The sequence below is a fragment of the Phoxinus phoxinus genome (assembly GCF_949152265.1).
Source record: "Phoxinus phoxinus genome assembly, chromosome: 15".
Taxonomy (NCBI): Eukaryota; Metazoa; Chordata; class Actinopteri; order Cypriniformes; family Leuciscidae; genus Phoxinus; species Phoxinus phoxinus.
In genome coordinates, this window is record NC_136890.1 from 9,741,061 (window position 1) to 9,748,574 (window position 7,514).

The window sequence follows — 7,514 nt, forward strand, 5'->3', positions numbered from 1 at the left end:
CTGGGAAAACGCTAGGTAATGCAGTCAGACACATACAATACTGAGCCAAGACACAAAGGAAAACCAAGGCTTAAATCATAGAAGCTAACAAGCATAATCAAAACCAGGTGAAAGACATAAAGCATAATCAGTCCAAATGAAACCATAAGTAGTAATGAAAACTAGAGAAGGAGTGCCCCCCAGTGGCTCAAGCGGGCACTCCAGCCGCTGATTGTCACATAACCCCCCCACTAAGGAGCGGCTTCCAGACGTATGGTCAACGGGGGATGGGATGGAGGGCCAGGCCCGTGCAGGGGAACGGGATCAGGACACAAGCAAGGTGGGCCTGGGCCGTGGAGCGTGGGCGACCAGGGCGGAGCACACTCAGAAGGGAGCCAGGGTGGAGCACACTTGGCAGGGGACCAGGGCAGAGCACACTTGACACAGGACCAGGGCAGAGTACACTTAACAGGGGACCAAGACGTAGGGAGCACAGGGCTGGACAGGACCAGTGACATGGTAAGCTCAGATGGTCGTCCAAAGGTCCATGTAGTCGCCGCCTCCATGGCCCTCACAGGGTACCTACGGGCCCCCCCCCCAAAAAAAAAAATACTTGGGGAAATCTAAGGCTAAGGCCTCCAGGCTGGGAACCGCCACTGGAAAAGGCTCCCGAAGCTTGAGAGGCGCAGGCAGGGCGAGGCGCAGAGGCGGGGCCGGCAGGGCGAGGCGCAGAGGCGGGGCCGGCAGAGCGAGGCACAGAGGCGGGGCCGGCAGGGCGAGGCGCAGAGGCGGGGCCGGCAGGACGAGGCGCAGAGGCGGGGCCGGCAGGGCGAGGCGCAGAGGCGGGGCCGGCAGGGCGAGGCGCAGAGGCGGGGGAGTCTGGGAACGCCCTCCGGAGCCTGGAGAGCCCAACGAGTCCTTCTCCTTCTCCTGCGACGGCGCTTCACTGGGCTTGATTCAACACTTGACTCATTGGACACACTTGACTCACTCGATTCTCTTGACTCACTCGGCTGACTCGACTCACTCGATTCACTCGGCTCACTCGGCTCACTCGATTCACTCGGCTCACTCGATTCACTCGGCTCACTCGATTCACTTGGCTCACTCGATTCACTTGGCTCACTCGATTCACTTGGCTCACTCGATTCACTTGGCTCACTCGATTCACTTGGCTCACTTGGTTCGTCGAGGCTGACGTGAAGCTCTGGTTCATCGAGCACGGTCTCGGCTGGGCTGACGTGAAGCGTGGGTTCGGTTGGCACGCGCTCAGACTCAGTAGAAAACCCTTGAGGCAGGAATACAACTGAGCTCACGTGAAGTGTCAGAACGTCGGGATTCACATGTTGCGTGGATACGGCGGACCCCGGTTCACCGGGAGACAATTGATGCGTGGATTCAGAGGGTACCTTGTACAATGGCGAATCGTCGGGGTTTCTGTGAAGCAAAAGTTCCAAAAAATCCACAGTAAAAAGCAAACCGCATGGAAAGGGCCAGGTCAATATATTGGGTTAGAGTCCAACTTGAACTTGGAAACGGTATCGTAGAGCCGAGCGGTTCAGACAGTCCTCCCCGAAAGAACATCATTAAACAGAAATCATCTAAATAGGACTGACGAGAGAGCTTCAAAAAATCGGTCACAAAAACCTTGAGAGGACGTTCCCCTTGACGGAGGCTTACGATCTGCGCTGTGGGATCCATGACGAGGTCCGTGTCTCTCTCAGCCGCTGGATCAGTAGGGGCTCAGTATTCTGTCATGAACTGCTCGAGGACGCAGACAGTGGAGATCCAAATGCAGGCTTTATTGAGAGGAAGATCCAGATAACACAACGAGTACACAGGCAGAGGGTCAGAGTCCAGGTAAGCAGTCCAATACAGCAGAAGTACAATACAGGGGCAAGGCAAACAGGAAAACCAGATACAGGCAGGGAGTCCAGGAACTGAGAAACTAGGAAACACTAAGGAACTGGGAAAACGCTAGGTAATGCAGTCAGACACATACAATACTGAGCCAAGACACAAAGAAAAACCAAGGCTTAAATCATAGAAGCTAACAAACATAATCAAAACCAGGTGAAAGACATAAAGCATAATCAGTCCAAATGAAACCATAAGTAGTAATGAAAACTAGAGAAGGAGTGCCCCCCAGTGGCTCAAGTGGGCACTCCGCTGATTGTCACAGTACGGTCTAAATCCGGACTGAAAATCCTCGCAGATATCCTTTCTTTCAAGAAAGGAACACAGTTGTGAGGATACTGCTTTTTCTAATATCTTTGACAGAAATGGCAGATTAGAGATCGGCCTGTAATTGACTAGTTTTGTAGGGTCAAGTTGCTGTTTTTTAACAAGCGGTTTAATCATAGCTAGCTTAAAGGTTTTTGGTACGTATCCTAGAGACAAAGATGAATTAATGATATTAAGAAGAGGATCTATGACATCTGGAAACATCTCTTTCAGCAGCTTAGTCGGTATAGGGTCTAACATGCACGTTGTCGATTTAGATGATTTGACCAGTTTGCAGAATTCTTCCTCTCCTATAGCAATGAATGAATCAAATTTTCCCTCAGGGAGACTACAACGCACTTCCTGATGCGATACTGTATTAGACGGTTGCATAGTTATAATTTTGTCCCTGATATTATCGATCTTATAAGTGAAGAAGTTCATAAAGTCATTACTGCTGTGTTGCTTGGAAACTTCTGGGCTTGAAGCTTTCTTTTTCGTTAGTTTAGCCACTGTTTCAAATAAATACCTAGGATTATGTTTATTTTCTTCTAATAGGGTTGAAAAATAAGCAGATCTAGCAGCTTTTAAAGCCTCTCTGTAAGCAATCGAGCTCTCCTTCCATGAAATCCGAAACACCTCTAGTTTTATTTTTTTCCAGTTGCGCTCCATTTTTCTGGCTGCTCTCTTAAGGGCCTGAGTGTGCTCGTTGTGCCACGGCGTTGGACTATGTTCTTTAATCTTCTTTAAGCGCAGCGGAGCAACAAAAGTTTCTGTTGCAATATCAAGTTCTTCTAAGCTATCCGGGATGCTGAGATGATGAAACTGATTAGGAAGATTATTAATAAAGCAATCTTTAGTAGCAGAAGTGATCGGTCTAACATATTTATAACACGGAGTCGGCTTTGCAGCCTTGGCTAAATGTAATTTACACGAGACTAGATAGTGATCTGAGATGTCATCGCTCTGCTGCAGTATTTCAACGGCATCAACATCTATTCCATGTGATAGTATTAGATATAGAGTATGATTACGACAATGAGTAGGTCCTGACACGTGTTGTCTAACTCCAATTGAGTTTATAATGTCTTTAAATGCCAATCCCAATGCATCTTTTTCATTATCTATGTGTATATTAAAGTCACCAACAATTAGTACTTTATCTGCAGCCAATACTAATTCTGATAGAAAGTCCGCAAATTCTTTGATAAAGTCTGTATGGTACCCTGGTGGCCTGTATACAGTAGCCAGCAGAATTTTCAAACGTGATTTATCGTTTACACTAGATATTTTTACATTAAGCACCAACACTTCAGAAGAATTATATTTACAACTAGATTTCTTAGTGGTTTTGAAAATATTACTATAAATTACAGCAACACCTCCTCCTTTGCGTTTCAGACGAGGTTCATGTTTATAACCGTAATCTTGTGGGGTTGACTCATTTAAAGCAATGTAATCGTTTGGTTTTAGCCAGGTTTCTGTTAAACACAGCACATCTAGGTTATAATCTGTAATCATATCATTAACTATAAGCGTTTTTGAAGTAAGAGATCGAATATTCAGCAACCCAAGCTTTATCATTTGCTCATCCGTATTATATCTGTTTTTTATTTGTTGAACATCAATTACATTTTTAACCTTAGATGGGTTTGAAAGTTTTTTGGATTTCCAAGTTCGGGGAACAGACACAGTCTCTATATAATGATATCAAGGTGAAAGAGTCTCTATGTGATGGGATTTATCTGACCTTGGTGACGTGAGGCCGCTAGCAGACGGTCGGTTAAGCCAGTCTGTCTGCTTCCTGACCTGAGGCCCAGATTGTCATGTTTTATCTCTAAGACTATGAGCCAAATTACTAGAGAGAAGAGCAGCACCATCCCAGGAGGGATGAATACCATCTCTTTTCAACAGGTCAGGTCTGCCCCAAAAACTTTTCCAATTTTCTATGAATTCTATATTATTCTGCGGACACCAATTAGACAGCCAGCCATTGAGTGAACACAATCTACTAACTATCTCATCACTCTGGCGAACAGGAAGGGGGCCAGAGCAGATTACAGTGCTTGACATCGTACTTGCAAGTTCACACACCTCTTTAATATTAATTTTGGTGATCTCCGACTGGCGGAGTCGAACATCATTAGTGCCGACGTGAATAATAATCTTAGAGAATTTACGTTTAGCATTAGCCAGCACTTTCAAATTTGCTTTGATGTCAGGCGCTCTGGCTCCCGGCAAACATGTGACTATGGTGGCTGGTGTCTCTATTTTCACGTTCCGTGTAATAGAATCGCCAATAACTACACTGTAAACCCCGATAAGTTAAGATAACTCAAAAAATTTGAGGAAACTTATTACCTCAAAACTTTTAAGTTGATAAAATTAATTGTTTTAAGTCAGTTACACTTAAATATATAGAGCAGGTTAACTCAAAATTATTTATTTTAATTAACTTTTTCTATGCATTTTATAACTCAATCATTTTAATTAATCAGAAATTAAAAATACTAAATTTTATAAATACAATACTTAATTTTCAAGAAATATGACTTAAATTAACATTATCAAAATATTATTTCTTAAACATTAGAAAGGAAGACAATTTCAAACTCCATACGTTTTATTTTGCAAAAGGAATAACAATTCAAACCTGATGCATTAACATGTGTAACTTCCATTACATTTTGAAAACATAATGAAAGTGTCACAATATCTAGACATTTTAGAAATGTATAATAATGCATTAAAACATTTCAGAAGTTTTTACACTGTTCATGCCAGCATTATAACAGACATATGTATACATTAGAATGTCACTGTATTAGTCACAACAAAAAGGACAGATAATAAGGCGTAGAAAACTAGTGCATCCAGAGATGCAGGAAAAAGTCTTTAACAAGTAATTTTAAACGGCAATCTGGGTGCTAGTGGCTTTCAGTAACGCAATCCCAGTAATTAGGTGAACACAAAATCTGTGTTCTGGAAAATTTCGAAATTTGAGAAGTATTACAATAGACTGTAACAATATTAGTCACAACAAGTGAAATAAAAGACAATAAACAGTCTCTTGTGCATCCAGAAATGGAGAAAATCTCTTAATCAGTAAAAATAAAATTTAGACCGCAATCTGGGTGCTAGTGGCTTTCAGTCCAAACATCAAAAGAAAAGCATCAGCCAACCTGGATATGTCCCTTAGAACAATGTCACCTTCCAGCATAATAGCAATCCCAGCAGGGTCAAACTGAACAGTGGAAGTCAGTCTCCATTCACCATGCTGACAAGAGCTACAGCTGAATCTCCTATGTCTGGCTCATCCACCTCTTGAGTCTGAAAAGCATGAGAGGACTTCATGAGCATAATCAGATAAATAACATTAAAATTCAAACGAGATGTATAAAAACCTACATTCCACATCTTGAAAAACACAGAGTCATCTTCGCGCAAGTAGACAGGGAGGGCTCAAAGTGCAGCTGTACGTCTATTGTTAACATCGTAGTGATCCTGAAAAAACAGAACTGTCTTAGTGGTGCAAGAGAAAAGAACAAAAATTGAGATAAAAGTACAGAAGAGGGGAAGAAATTTAAAGCGAAAAAAGTTCAAAGCCAGGTTTAAACTATTAACAGATAGCAGTAAAATACTTTACATTAACCAATTAACTTGTACTATAAATGTAATTAACAACATTTACCACAAGATCAAAGGCACTCAAGATGCTTCTCAGTGCTTCTGCTGCTTTGCCAGTACGGGCAGCCTTCTGCCTGTAAACAGCAATCAGTCGAGGAGTATGGGTGTCCAGTTCTGCATAGAATTTGTTTTTCAAGCTGATATTACTAATTCTGTGGAATTCTGCAGCAATCTGAAAGCAAGCATTCAAACAAATAACATAAAAATAAAATGTTAAACAAGAAAACAAAAGAAACAGATACATAAACACAAAAAATGGAATCTAACAGACAGCAACTGAGAAAATTACCTGAGATTCCAGACGAAGTGCAGGCCACTTTTCTCCTGGCCTGTTACTCGTTACATAAGTATTTTCACCCCCAAATTCCAAATTGTAATTTTACTCACATATGCTCTAGTCTCACAAATTTTAACCTGTAAAAAAAATTAAAACACAAATTAATAGTGAGGCAGAGACATGTTAAAGTCATACAACAATTTCAGAATTTAGAACATTTGGCTTCGATTACAGCCAATTTAATTCTAAGCATCAGTTTAAAAAAAAAACAAGTAGGATTGAATGAAATTTGTTTTAATCTTTTTTATCCTGCTTCAATTTAGGTTCTGTAACCGAAAAGCTTTAATACAAGCAACTGCGATAACCAACAGTGCCACAAATTAATATCCGTGCAATGCGATTGCGAGCAACTCAGTCCCTAACGTTACATTGTTTAAATTTAGTACAAACAATCCACAAATAACATCGCAACATGTAGGCCTAAAGTGTGCCTGGTCATTTTAGTAGGTCTATGAGCTAAACGCAACAAGTAACGTTAAATAGTTTCAGTTGATGACTTTTCTGTCAGATTAATTTATAACTTTAAAAATAAAAGTTAAGTACTTACCAGATTATAGCCACCAAACAAACAGCAGCAAACACAGAAACGATGACGATGATGAACGACCCAGCTACTGATTCCACACAACCACGTTGAGGCAACGACTCCTGCATGACATGGCGGGCTAACTTACGTTACCAAGTTCAAATCCGAGCGCCTGATTTAAAATGGGAATAATTTTTACTCCGTTGTTATTTTTTACACAGTCATTTGAGTAAAACATGAAATAAACGGACATGACATGATATATTGTGTTTTGGATAGTTTTACCTGGTATATTATGTTTTAAAAAATAAATAAAGTGCACCGAGTAGACTGAGTAACGTTAGACTCTTCTTTTTCGTTGGTAGATTGGCACTCAATAACGCTCATTACTGCCACCAAGAGGCAAAAATAAGGCTATGGTAATTCGTTTTACTCCGTTGTTATTTTTACAGTTCTCTTTCAAGCATACGTTTCGGTGTCTCACTATGGGATACGCCCCTTCCGCGTATTCCTCAGAAGCCCTATTACATTACGCCAGCCCCAATTGGCTGGCAGACGTGACGTAGTGTCTGGGAGGGGCTACCCCACTCCTCGGTATAAGAGGAGCAGCACAACGTCATACGACATTCAAAAACCTCTTCTCGCTTCAAACCAGAAGCCTAGAAGCCTACAAACCTTAACGAACTTCTGGACGGATTACTGGCCACCACGCCGTTTTTCGCCTGGCTCCTTTAATCAGCATTCCAGCCGATTGTAAGGACT

The 7,514-nt window shown here is 41.9% G+C and overlaps 1 long non-coding RNA gene across 2 annotated transcripts; it reads right to left on the reverse strand.

Annotated features, from left to right (window-relative positions):
• Window positions 1-5,122: 5,122 nt before the first annotated feature.
• LOC307011993 lies at window positions 5,123-7,195 on the reverse strand. Of its 2 annotated transcripts, XR_013800543.1 has the most exons (6): window positions 7,038-7,195; window positions 6,774-6,924; window positions 6,277-6,303; window positions 5,894-6,061; window positions 5,611-5,706; window positions 5,123-5,532 (listed from the first exon to the last, which is right to left on the reverse strand). It is a non-coding gene; the product is annotated as an uncharacterized lncRNA (long non-coding RNA). The 2 variants fall into 2 exon arrangements; XR_013800544.1 differs by having other exon boundaries at window positions 6,774-7,195.
• Window positions 7,196-7,514: the final 319 nt, after the last annotated feature.